Source organism: Pelophylax lessonae, assembly GCF_965119305.1.
Source record: "Pelophylax lessonae genome assembly, chromosome: 13".
Taxonomy (NCBI): domain Eukaryota; kingdom Metazoa; phylum Chordata; class Amphibia; order Anura; family Ranidae; genus Pelophylax; species Pelophylax lessonae.
This window is the reverse complement of record NC_138780.1, coordinates 186,931,730-186,946,115: the sequence shown is the minus strand read 5'-3', so window position 1 is coordinate 186,946,115 and position 14,386 is coordinate 186,931,730.

Here is a 14,386-nt window from a genome sequence, read left to right as displayed (position 1 = left end):
AAATAAAATAATATAGCGACTAAAGTGACTAGAGTTGAGCGAACACCTAGATGTCTTGGTTCGGCGGGTTCGGCTGAACTTGAAAAAAAATTCCGGGTTCGTGACCCGAACTTAACCCGAACTTGACCCTGATCCCGAACCCTATTGAAGTCAATGGTGACCCGAACTTTTTAGCACTAAAATGGCTCTAAAAAAACATGGAAAGGGCTAGAGGGCTGCAAATGGCAGCAAAATCTTGTTAAGAGCATAGCAAGTGCTCTGCAAACAAATGTGGATAGGGAAATAACTTAAAATAACATAAAAAACATAAAAATAAAAAATAATCATCTTAATCTAGGTACAGGGGTCTTCAAACTATGGCCCTCCAGCTGTTCAGGAACTACAATTCCCATCATGTCTAGTTATGTCTGTGAATGTCAGAGTTTTACAATGCCTCATGGGATGTGTAGTTCTGCAACAGCTGGAGGGCCGTAGTTTGAGGATCCCTGATCTAGGAGGAAAAGGCCCATATGGAGTAGGAGGTTGAGGTGGTGGTGGATGTGGCGGTGTAGGTGGAAGTGGCGGTGGAGGAGGATGAGGTAGCCAACATTGGTTTTTGTTTTAAATTTTATTTCTTTTTAAATTAGGGTACACCCCAAAAGAGTGAGAAAGATCAAAAATACAACAATGGCTGGGTAATGCCGGTATACATAAACAATGTAGGCTATGTGGGACTTTAAGTGAGACACCAGCAGGTAATGCCCAGCGTCTCCATCCCTGTATCAGAAAAAACGAAAGGCCGGTATACATTTCTATTCTGCACAAGGTTAGGACAAGTCCTATGGGATCCATGCCTGGTTCATTTTAATGAACGTGAGCTTGTCCACATTGGCTCTGGACAGGCGGCTGCGCTTGTCTGTGATAACGCCCCCAGGCGTGCTAAATACACGTTCAGATAATACACTGGCTGCAGGGCAGGCCAGAACCTCCAAGGCAGAAATGGCAAGCTCAGGCCATGTGCCCAATTTGGAGACCAAGAAGTTGAAGGGGGCAGACCGTCATTCAGTACGTGTATAGTACGAAAGGAACGGTAAGGAACTGTATATGGTATATGGTATATGGTAATGGTTGATGGCGGTGGGGGGGCTTTTTTCTCCCTTCTGGGTTGAGTCTGGCCTTGGAAAAGGTATGTGTCCCTGGTTGTGGGCCCTGTCAGGAGCCTTGCGCCCCGGGGGATCAGGGTCAGGGACCATGTGTACACCCTGTGCACTTTTTGTGTTTCACTTTTTTGGTGTGCACTTTTTTTTGCACCCACCGGGTGATAGTCTGAGTGTGTTCAAACACCACGGGCTTAAAAAAAAAAAAAAAACATCTGGTGGTCCTTGTTGTGGATAGAGTATAAAAGTACCTGCGCTGCTTATCAATAAATAATATGTGTACAAATCAAAATTTTATATTTTATATCGTGCATAAAGTGCTGGTGCTTCAACTATTATGCAAAATAATAGAAAAATTGAAAAAATTGCATGAGTGACATTCAATATACATAAATAAACGTGAGCCAAAAAACTGTAAACAAATAATATGATAAAAGTCTTATTTTCTTCAATTAATCATGTGCTCTAATAGTGACAATCTTTGTGCAAATCATAAGTCCAAATGGCTGCGTGCTCATAAAAAAGTGCCGGTGCTCTCTGTTCACGAGTGGGAGCTCCCCTCTTGGTCCCCTACTCACCAGAAGCCAAATGATAAACCGCTTTAAGGATATTCTTTGGTGATAATAGCCTCAATGGACTGCCAAATAGACAACCTTATGGGTATGCTGCAGCTCACACCATCCAGGTAATGCTCATAAAAGAGAGAGACGCTGGCATCGTGAAGTATGTCAAAACTTTATTCGATGCACATATTAAAGGTTACACTTACAATGTAGTAGATAGTTAATCGCCTAAACACCATCCTACGGGTCGCCAAACAGATGGCTTTACTCTCTCCCCGTGTCCCCGAAAACCGGAAGTTGGATGCGGCCGGACACAGTACGTATTCGGACGAACGGCTTGACGCGTTTCGCTCCCCAAACAGAGCATTATCAAAAGCCTTGTTGTGGCGTGCCGACAAAGCTTTTCCACATTTCATACATGCTAACCCTGCCTTCTGAGGTGCTGGCAGTACCCTGGCTGTGTTGGCGACCTCCTCCTCCTCCTCCTCTGCCTTCACCTTGTGCTTTCACTGTGCCCCTGCTGTCAGATGGGAATGCCACCAGCATAGCTTCTCGACCTTTTGGCTAAGATCAAGTGTAGTATCTGTTGTTATCAGTTATCTGTGTGCCACCCTGCTGTGAACATGGTTCCTCCTTCTCCATCTCCTCCTCCTCATCCTCCTCATCCTCCACCTCATCATCCTCCAGAACTGTGCCCTTGCTGGACAATTGTGTACCTGGCGTATGTGGGTGCAGGAACCAACCCTCGGAGCCACTTGTGAATGACTGCCCTAAAAGCCTTGGAAATGATCACTGCTCCAGATGCGGAGGCGGTAGAGGATGAGGATGAGGAAGCGGTGTAGGAGGAGTTAGCAACAGGAGGCAAACTGAAGCGCCCTGCAATCCTTCGTGGTTGAAGGAGATGTGCCAAACAAATATAAAGGGTGTATCTCACAGTAACATAATCAGCAAACGCTGCAAAATTATTAATTTTCCCCTAAATGGGTGCTTTTATAGGACAACAGTATCCAAAGGGTGTATCTCACAGTAACATATGCAGACTAGGTGCGCAATTTAATATTTTTTCCCTAAATGGGTGTTTATTGAATAGCGGAATAGAACAACAGTATACAAAGGGTGTATCTCACAGTAAGATATGCAGACTAGGCCGCAATTTAATATTTTTTCCCTAAATGTTTTTTTATTGAAAAGCGGAATAGAACAGTATCGAAAGGGTGTATCTCACAGTAACATATGCAGACTAGGCCACAATTTAATATTTTTTCCCTAAATGGGTGTTTATTGAATAGCGGAATAGAACAACAGTATCCAAAGGGTGTATCTCACAGTAACATATGCAGACTAGGCGCGCAATTTAATATTTTTTCCCTAAATGGGTGTTTATTGAATAGCGGAATAGAACAACAGTATACAAAGGGTGTATCTCACAGTAACATATGCAGACTAGACCGCAATTTAATATTTTTTCCCTAAATGTTTTTTTATTGAAAAGCGGAATAGAACAGTATCGAAAGGGTGTATCTCACAGTAACATATGCAGACTAGGCCACAATTTAATATTTTTTCCCTAAATGGGTGTTTATTGAATAGCGGAATAGAACAACAGTATACAAAGGGTGTATCTCACAGTAACATATGCAGACTAGGCCGCAATTTAATATTTTTTCCCTAAATGGGATTTTATTGAAAAGCGAAATAGAACAACAGTATCCAAGGGGTGTATCTCACAGTAAAATATGCAGACTAGGCCGCAATTAATTTTTTTTTTCCCTAAATGGGTGTTTATTGAATAGCGGAATAGAACAACAGTATCCAAAGGGTGTAACTCACAGTAACGTATGAATGAAAAAATTTTATTTTTCCCTTTAATTGGTGATTTTTGAAGAGCAGATTAGAACACAGCAGTGTCTAAAGGCTGTATGTCACAGTAAAGTATGAATAAAAAAACTGAAAAATAATTATTTTTCCCTTAAATTGGTGATTTTTGAATAGCAGATTAGAACAGCAGTGTCTAAACGCTGTATGTCACAGTAAAATATGAAGGAAAAAACGTTTTGTTTTTTTAAAATCCAGATTAAGAAGACACATATGCACTGTTCTTGCATTAAATGGCCACTACACGCCGCATGCCGCCCACCTAACAGGTTGGATACTGTTGTTCTAATCCGCTATTTAATAAAAACCGTTTGAATGAAAAACCAAAAAAATAAGGATTTTTCCCTAAAAACTGAAAAATAATTATTTTCCCCTTAAATTGGTGCTTTTTCAATATCAGATTAGAACAGCAGTGTCTAAACACTGTATGTCACAGTCAAATATAAAGGAAAAAACTTTTTTTTTTTTTTAAATCCAGATTAAGCAGACACATATGCACTGAGCTTGCATTAAATGCCCGCTGCACTCCGCACGCCGCCCACCTAACAGACTGATAAAAGTTTTGGTTTTTTTTTCTCCCTCCTCCTCACTGGGCTCAGGTCAGGGCAAAAAAGATTGTGCACTGCACCCTCACACAATAAAATCGATGTAGATCGCTGTCTAATTAAAGAAGATTGTTCTGTCCTGTGTCCTATTCTTTCCCTGAAAGCAATCTCCAGCCTGCCCCTACAATAAACTCCTATCTCTCCCTCTAATCAGTAGCATCAGGAACCTCTCCCTACAATAGTTAGAGCAGAGTGACGTGCGGCACTACGTGACTCCAGCATATATAGAGGCTGGGTCACATGCTGCACTGGCCAATCACAGCCATGCCATTAGTAGACATGGCTGTGATGGCTTCTAAGGGCACACTAGTTAAACGCTTGTTGATTGGCTGCCCTGCAGCTGTTGAAACCGCGCCATTAAAACCGCGCCAAAACATGAAATAAAATTACCGAACAACGGACTGTATCCCGAATATACAGTAAAATGTTCGGGTCTGTGTCTAGGTACCGAACACCCAAAAGTCCGGTACGATCCCGAACAATACAGTCTGTGTTCGCTCAACCCTAAAAGTGACCTTTCCTATTTAATCTGCAGCTCTGAAATTTTCTGTAAAATGAAATTTGGCGTTTAATAAAATCAAAGTATAATTAAATGAAAATTTAAAAAAATGTACAATTAAATTAAATTAAATAAAAATGAAAAAAAATGTAATTAAAATAAAATAAATAAATAACATTTACAAATGATACAAATGCTACACAAGCCATGTTGTAATTTAAAGCGTAATTCCACATTCGTGAGCAAAAAAATTTGCAAATAAAATAAAGCCAATACAATTGCGACTCAAGTCATATTATAATTGAATGTTGAAAATGACCTTTCCTATCTAATCTGCAGCTCTGAAATTTTCTGTAAAATGCAATTAGGCATTCAATAAAATCAAAATAAAATTTGAAATAAAATTTTAATTAAATTAAAAATAAAATAAAGTAAAAATAAAATACAATTGAATTAAAATAAAATAAATAAATAATATAAAAAATACAAATGCTACACCAGTCATGTTGTAATTTAAAGGGTAATTCCCCATTTGTGAGAAAAAAACAATTAGCAAATAAAAAAATAAATAAATATAGCATATACAATTGCGACTAAAGTCATATTGTAATTGAATGTTGAAAATGACCTTTCCTATTTAATCTGCAATATCTGTAATTTTCAGTAAAATGCAATATGGCAGGCATTCAATAAAATAAAATTAAATTAAAATTTAGATTAAATAAACATTATATTAATATAAAATAAAAATAAAATTAAAATAAAATAAAATTGAATTGAATTAAAAATAAAATAAATAAATACTATACAATACATTCACAAATGATACGAATGCTACACAAGCTATGTTGTAATTAAAAAGGGAAATTCCCCATTCATGAGCAAAACAATTAGCATATAAAAAAAATAAAATAAAGCATATACAATTGCGACTCAAGTCATATTGTAATTGAATTTTAAAAATGACCCTTCCTATTCAATCGGCAGCTCTGTAATTTTCTGTAAAATGCAATTTAAAATTACAATTTAAAATTTAAATTTAAATTAAATTAAAAAATAAATAAAAATAAAATACAATTGAATTAAAATAAAATACATAAATAATATACATTTACAAATGATACAAATGCTACACAAGTCATGTTGTAATTTAAAGGGTAATTCCACATTTGTGAGAAAAAAAAAATAGGCAAATAAATAAAAAAAAAAAATAATATAGCATATACAATTGTTATTGTAATTGAATGTTAAAAACAACCTTTCCTATTCAATCTGTAGCTCTGTAATTTTCTGTAAAATGCAATATGGCAACCTGGAGGCCTTTCTATATTCGTCATTTGATAGATGAATGTCAGCGCCGCTTCGTGAACGTTGATGGGACTTCGTTATGGTTGCGTGGCCTTGTAGGGAGGTCGGGGGCTCCTGCCTGGGAGTGGAGGGACTGCAATTTTTGCAGCTTAGGTACTCTTGATAAGCCACACATTGTGATTTTAAAATTAAAAGAATGCATGAAACTTAAAGGGGGACTGAAAAAAAAAAATTGCAAAAAACTAAAATAAAATGAAATACATAAATTAATATAACATTTACAAATGATACAAATGCTACACAAACCATGTTGTAATTTAAAGGGTAACTTCACTTTCATGAGAAAAAATATTTGCAAATAAAAACAGTAAAATAACATATGTATAATAACATACGGTAATAATATATGCCTTGAGTCGCATATACAATTGTGATTCAAGTCATGTTGTTGTTGTATATGAATGTTAAAAATGACCTTTCCTATTCAGTCTGTAGCTCTGTAATTTTCTGTAAAATTGCAATATGGCAACCTGGAGGCCTTTCTATATTCGCCATTTATTAGGTGAATGTCAGAGCATCTACGAGCCCGTTAAAAATTTTTTGTTATGGCTGCGTAGCCTCATAGGGAGGTCGGGGACTCTGGCCTGGGCATGAAGGGACTTCACTTTTTACAGCTTAGGTACTCTCGATAAGCCACACAAAGTGATTTAAAAAAAATAAATAAATAATGCATAAAATGTAAAGGGTAACTTCACTTTTTGGAAAAAAAAAATATAGCCAAAAAACTAAAATAAGAAAAATAATAATGCATGAAAATAATATAAAAAAATAAAATAAATAAAAATAAATAAAATACAATAAAAATAAAATAAAACGAATAAAATAAAATAAACAATGAATGCTACACAAGCCATGTTTTATATTAAAGGGTAACTTCACTTGTGTGAGAAAAGAAACAAGCAAATAAACAATAATAATAAAGCATATACAATTGCAACTCAAGTCATATTGTATTTGAATATTAAAAATGACCTTTCCTTTTCATTCTGCAGCTCTGTAATTTTCTGTAACGTGCAATATGGCCACCTGGAGGCATTCTGTGCACAGATGGTGTACAGAACGCCACCTCCCCAGAAAATTAATTTCCTGCTTGAGTGATTTTCCCAGAAGTCTTCACTAAGATACAAGTCAGATTTTTGGCATCCCCTGCAACAAAAGTGTAATTTTTGGTGAGATACTCCCAAAGGGGAATCATGTCTAAAGGGATGCAGACCCTGCCACTTTCCTCATTAGAGCCCTGCAGGTGTAGCAGCTGATAATTATAAAACCATTCCCATACAGCAAGGGTCTTCAAACTATGGCCCTCCAGTTGTTCAGGAACTACAATTCCCATCATGCCTAGTCATGTCTGTGAATGTCAGAGTTTTACAATGCATCATGGGATGTGTAGTTCCGCAACAGCTGGAGGGCCGTAGTTTGAGGATCCCTGCCATACAGGTTCACATGGACACAGACGAACAAACAGCTATTTCTTCATAATAGCAAAAGGTAGGAATCTGCAACAAAGTTTGTTAAATTCCTTGCAGATTACAGAGATCACCCACAGGGGATTTTTTTTTTTCTCAACAAAAGTGGAGTTACTCTTTAACCCCTTCTGGATCGGAATATTTTCCCCCTTAATGACCAGGCCATTTTTTGTGATTTGGCACTGCGTTACAGACAATTCCGCGGTTGGGCAACGCTGTACCCAAATAAATTGATGTCCATTTTCCCCACAAATAGAGCTTTCTTTTGGTGGTATTTGATCACCTGTGTGATTTTTATTTTTTGCGCTATAAACAAAAAAAGGCCGACATTTCTGAAAAAAAAACAAAAAAACTATATTTTACACTTTCTGCTATATAACATTCCTAAAAAAAAAAAAAATAAATAAATACATAAAAATCTATTTTTTCATTCTTTTAGGTCACTTTGTATTCTGCTACATATTTCATTGAAAAAAAAAATCGCAATGAACGTATTTTGGTTTGCGCAAAAGTTATCACATCTACAAACTAAGGGAAAGATTTATGTCATTTTTATTTATTTATTTTTTTTACTAGTAATGGCAGCGATCCGCGATTTTTAGCAGGACTGTGGCATTGTGGCGGACAGATCGGACCCCTAACTGACATTTTTGACACTTTTGGGGGGACCAGTGACATTACTACAGTAATCAGTGCTAAAAATATGCTCTGTTACTGTAATAATGACACTGACAGGGAAGGGGTTAACCCAGGGGAGATCAAAGGGTTAAGTGTGAGCCTAGGGGAGTGTTTTCTAACTGTGGGGGGGATGAGCTTGTAATATCAACACAGAGACCTGTGATCCTAAATAGCAGGAACACAGGACTCAGGAGCTCTGTGTTGAAACCAGAGAGAACAATGGTCTGCTGTGTTTACAACAGCAGACCGCCGTTCTCTCTTCACGGGGAGCGATCGCGGGTGCCGCTAGTCCCGCGCCTCGGCTTCCCTGCTGGTGAGTGGGCCAGGAGCAGAGGAGCGCTTCCACGAACCATCGTACAGGTACAACGATTCGTGGGAACTTGCCGACCTACTGCTATATCACTGCGGTGGCTGGTCGGCAAGGGGTAATGTAACTAAAAATGTTATCTTCTTTTCAATCTGCAGCCACTGTATTTTTAGGTGAATTAAAAAGTGACCTTTAAGTGAATAACTCAACACCAAGTTCACTATTTGGATCACTTATGTATTTGTACATGGTGATCATATCCCCCCCCCCTTATGTATTTGTACATGGTAATCATACCCCCCCCTTATGTATTTATACATGGAGATCATATCCTCCTTATGTATTTATACATGGTGATCATACCCCCCCTTATGTATTTATAGATGGAGATCATATCCCCCCTTATGTATTTATACATGATGATCATATCCCCCCTTATGTATTTGTACATGATGATCATATCCCCCCTTATGTATTTTTACATGGAGATCATATCCCCCCTTATGTATTTGTACATGATGATCATATCCCCCCTTATGTATTTTTACATGGAGATCATATCCCCCCTTATGTATTTATACATGGAGATCATATCCCCCCTTATGTATTTATACATGGTGATCATACCCCCCTTATGTATTTATACATGGAGATCATATCCCCCCTTATGTATTTATGCATGATGATCATATCCCCCCTTATGTATTTGTACATGATGATCATATCCCCCCTTATGTATTTTTACATGGAGATCATATCCCCCCTTATGTATTTCTACATGGAGATCATATCCCCCCTTATGTATTTATACATGGAGATCATATCCCCATTATGTATTTATACATGGTGATCATGTCCCCCCTTAATGTATTTATACATGATGATCATATCCCCCTTATGTATTTATACATGGTGATGATATCCCCCCTTATGTATTTGTACATGGTAATCATATCCCCCCTTATGTATTTATACATGGTAATCATACCCCCCTTATGTATTTATACATGGTAATCATCCCCCCACCTTATATATTTGTATATGGTAATCATATCCCCCCTTATATATTTGTACATGGTAATCATACCCCTTATGTATTTATACACGGAGATCATATCCCCCTTATATATTTATACATGGTGATCATATCCCCCCTTATGTATTTATACATTGTGATCATATCCCCCTTATGTATTATACATGATGATCATATCCCCCTTATATATTTATACATGGTAATCATACCCCCTTATGTATTTATAAATTGTGATCATATCCCCCCTTATATATTTATACATGATGATCTAATCCCCCCATAATCTCCTGTTCTCAAGAGAGAATAAATTCAGTTCCTGTAATCTTTTCTCAAAGCTGAGCTCCTCCATGCCTGTTATCTGTTTGCTTGCCCTTCTCTGCACTTTCTCCAGTTCCTAGATATCCTTTTTGTGAACTGGTGCCCAAAACTGAACTGCATTTCCAGATGAGGTCTTACTAATGATTTGTTTCACCTCTATGAAATAGCTCGCCCAAGACTTTATGACAGATGGACTTATCGCCACGTGGGTTTCCCTACATGGGGGTGCACAATGTTCTGTTTCATGCACCCCTTCATACTATCTTCATACCTCCTTTAGACTTCAGTCTGTCCAGCCATTATAGTCACCTGCTGAATTATCACCCCCTCCACACGCAGCCCAACTCTCCAATATGACACGGAAGCTTAATCCAGCATAGTTTTTACCTCTTCAAGTGCAGTATATGAGATGTTCACAGTCATTTGAAGTGTAAAGAGACAATAGCTTTTTCTGCTATGAAAGCTAGAAGCTCCTTGAGGGAACATGGAGGAGAAAGGAAGGAGGGGCTAAACTAAATAGCCGCAACAGACAGGGGGCTGGGATATACCATTAACAACTATAGAAATAACAAGTTGTAGTAAAACTGAACTGGCACTAGATGTCAGTCTCAAGGCATGCATAATTAAATCCAATGCAAAAGTAATAGATACAAGATAAATAAGATAATACAAGGACTTCCTTTCTTTTCTTTGGGAAGGTAAAAGTAGCAGAATTCCTTTGCTAAGAGGCACAGACTTTGCACTAGGAGAAAAAGGTGCAGGTCTTGCCATACTCTCCCTTTGGGGGTGGGGGGTCTTGATTATTGATTTTTTGTTGGACTGTGTTTGTTATAACATGTAATGCCGTTGCTGAAGCATGGCTGATGTAATGGAAATGTATTTCTTTCATTAATTGAAGAGTTCAAAAGTTTTGACAGTGAATACCAAGCCATACCAAGTTGCCAGCAGGGTGTCCAAGCATTCGTTGCAAGCCTTAGTCCCTACGTTGAAGGGAACACTGGTGGCCCTATATAATAGGACTTTCCTGGCCCATGGGCACCACCAAAACCAGGTTTTAGGTTGTAGGCTGCCCCAGCCTAAGCCAGGATGCCAGCAGGGTGTCCAAGGATGGCTTGTGTATTCCCTATTTCGAAGAGAACCCTAGTGGCCTCATGACATAGGACTTCCTTGGCCCATGTGCACCACCAAGGCCAGGCTCTTAAGACTTAAGAGGTTGTAGACCACCCTATCCCAGGCCAGGTTGTTAGCAGAGTGTGCAAGCATGGGTAGCCTGGTTCCTATGCTGAATGGAACCCTGGTGGCCCCATGTCACAGAACTTCCTTGGCCCATGGGCACCACCCAAGCCAGGCTCTATAGGCTTAAGTGGTTGTAGATTGCCCCAGCCCAAGCCAGGTTGACAGAAGGATGTCCAAGGAAGGGTAGCTTAGTCCCTACATCAAACATAACCCCAGTGGCCCCATGACATAAGACTTCTTTGGCCCATGGGCCCACCAAAGCCAGGCTATAAAGTCTTAAGTGTTAGTAGACTACTCTATCCCAGGCCAGGTTGCCAGCAGGGTGTGCAAGCATGGGTAGCCTGGTTCCTATGTTGAATGGAACCCTGGTGGCCCCATGTCATAGAACTTCCTTGGCCCATGGGCACCACCCAAGCCAGGCTCTATAGGCTTAAGAGGTTGTAGATTGCCCCAGCCCAAGCCAGGTTGACAGAATGATGTCCAAAGAAGAGTAGGTTAGTCCCTATGTCAAACATAACCCCAGTGGCCCCATGACATAAGACTTCTTTGGCCCATGGGCCCACCAAAGCCAGGCTATAAAGGCTTAAAAGGTTGTAGACTACCCCAGTCCAAGCCAGGTTGCCAGCAGTGTGTTCAAGGATTGGTAGCTTAGTCCCTACTTTGAACAGAATCCCAGGTGGCCCAATAACATAGAAGTTCCTTGGCCCATGAGCACCACACAAGCCAGACCCAAAGGCTTAACCACAATAAGACGGCCCGCCGCACACTTACTGCAGCAGGCTGTCTCTCCTGCGCGAACTGACGTAGCCCTACGTCGATCACGCATGGTGCTGGGGGGCGAGCACGCGCAGCCGGCGGTGCTGCCCCCCCCGCTAGGCAGCGGGATGCCGATGCACTTGCAATTGCTGCCGGGCACCCGCGATCACTTCCCGCTGAGAGAGGACAGTCAGCTGTTGTAAACACAGCTGACTGTTCTTCTCTCTGAAATGATCACTTCTATATAGGATCACAGGTCTCTTTGGTCATTTCACAAGCCCATCCCCCATACAGTTAGTAAACACTCCCCTAGGCTCACACTTAACCCTTCGATCACCCCTGGGTTAACCCCTTCACTGCCAATGTCATTATTACAGTAACAGTGCATATTTCTTAGCACTGATTACTGTAGTAATGTCACTGGTCCCCCCAAAAGTGTCAAAAATGTCAGTTAGGGATCCGATCTGTCCACTGCAATGTCGCGGTCAAACTGAAAATCGCAGATCGCCGCAATAAAAAAAAAAATAATAAATAAGAATGACATAAATCTTTCCCCTAGTTTGTAGACGTGATAACTTTTGCTAAAAACCAATCAAAATACGCTTATTTTTTTTTTTTTTTTTTACCAAAAATATGTAGCAGAATACAAATTGGCTTAAAAGGATGAAAAATTTAGATTTTTGAATTTTTGTTATATTTTTGGGGTGGGAATGTTATATAGTAGAATGTGAAAAATATTGTTTTTTTTTTTTTTCAGAAATGTCGCTATTTTTTTTGTTTATATAAAAAAAAATTGCACAGGTGATCAAATACCACCAAAAGAAAGCTCTATTTGTGGGAAAAAAGGACATCAATTTTATTTCGGTACAGCGTCGTACGACCGCGTAATTTTCCGTTAAAGTAAAGCAGTGCCGAATCGCAAACAAATTGCCTGGTTATTAAAGCGGAGTTCGAGCCTTTTCACTCACCTGTCCAACGGTCCAGCGATGCGGCCGCCCGAAGCCTCGATCCTCTCCCTCTGGTCTCAGCGGCGCCGGCATCACTGGTGTGGGCACCCGGCTGTGACAGTTTGCGGCTTCACAGCCGGGTACCCACTGTGCATGCGCGAGTCGCGCTGCGCATCTTGATTGGCCGGCAATCTTCTGGGACCTCTGACATGTCCCAGAAGATTGCAGGGAGGGAGGGGCGAGAGGAGAACTTCCGTTCAGGGCGCCGCGGCGCTCCGAGCGGAAGTGGGAGCGGGTACCTGTCAAAACTAGGTACCCGCTCCCCCCAAAAAAAAATGACATGCCAAATGTGGCATGTCAGGGGGTTAGAATACCTAAAGCGGAAGTTCCACTTTTGGGTGGAACTCCGCTTTAAGGGGGAAAACTTTCCGGTCCAGAAGTGGTTAAGACATTGTAGACGACCCCAGCCTCAAACCAGGTTGCCAGCAGGGTGTCCAAGCATGGATAGCTTTGTCCCTATATTGAACATAATCCTGGTGTTCCTACATCATAGGACTTCCTTTGCCTATGGGCACCACACAAGCCAGACTCCAAAGGCTTAAGAGGTTCTAGACTTTCCTACTACATAATAGTAGAATTCTTTGTAGGGGCAGCTTGCTTGAGCCCCAGTTTGCAGCAAAGCTGCTTTTGCATATTGAACAAACAAAAAAAGGGTTGGGGCACACCCTGAACATACATTTCTAAAGATGGTGCTGCTATGAAAACCAAAAAACATATATAACTACAGAAGATAGCGCACACATGCAAAAGAAATAACCATCAAATACAACAACTAAGACCTGATCAAAATAAGTAAAAATTACGATTTGGTCCTACCATATGGCCATATCGTGCTCAAGCCTACCACTACGTCAAAGTACCCCATTGTTAGTGGGTCCTACACTATCCATAAAATGAAGGATAAATCCAACCTCTCTAAACCACATCTCTCCCATGTAAGGAGTATCTCCAATGGTTTAGAGAGGTTGGATTTATCCTTCATTTTATGGATAGTGTAGGACCCACTGACAATGGGGTACTTTGACGTATTGGTGGGCTTGAGCACGATATGGCCATATGGTGGGACCAAAATCCCCATTTTTACTTATTTTGGTCAGGTCTTAGTTGCCTTGTTATATTTGATGGTTATTTCTTTTGCATGTGTGCGCTATCTTCTGTAGTTTTATATGCTTTTGCATATTGCACAGGTCCCGAATTTTGGGCTTCCTGGGCACATACGGGATACATTTTGATTAGAAAGAGGTATGTACAGGCGCTTTTCCACTGCATGGAACCGTACCGGTTCGGCACGCTTTTGTGCTTTTCCACTGCGGTACCGCATGGTATAGGGTCGGAACGGTTCGGTACGGTACGGTATAGGTTTGCTTTTCCACTGCATGGAACCGAACGGTACGGTACGGTACAGCTCTAAAAAAACAGTACCTACTCGATTGTGGTTCCAACAGGTACCAAACTGGTACCATATCCCACAATCCTTTGCATGCAGTCACTACTAGCCACTGATTGGTCAGAGAATCACACCCACCCCGTTGTTAT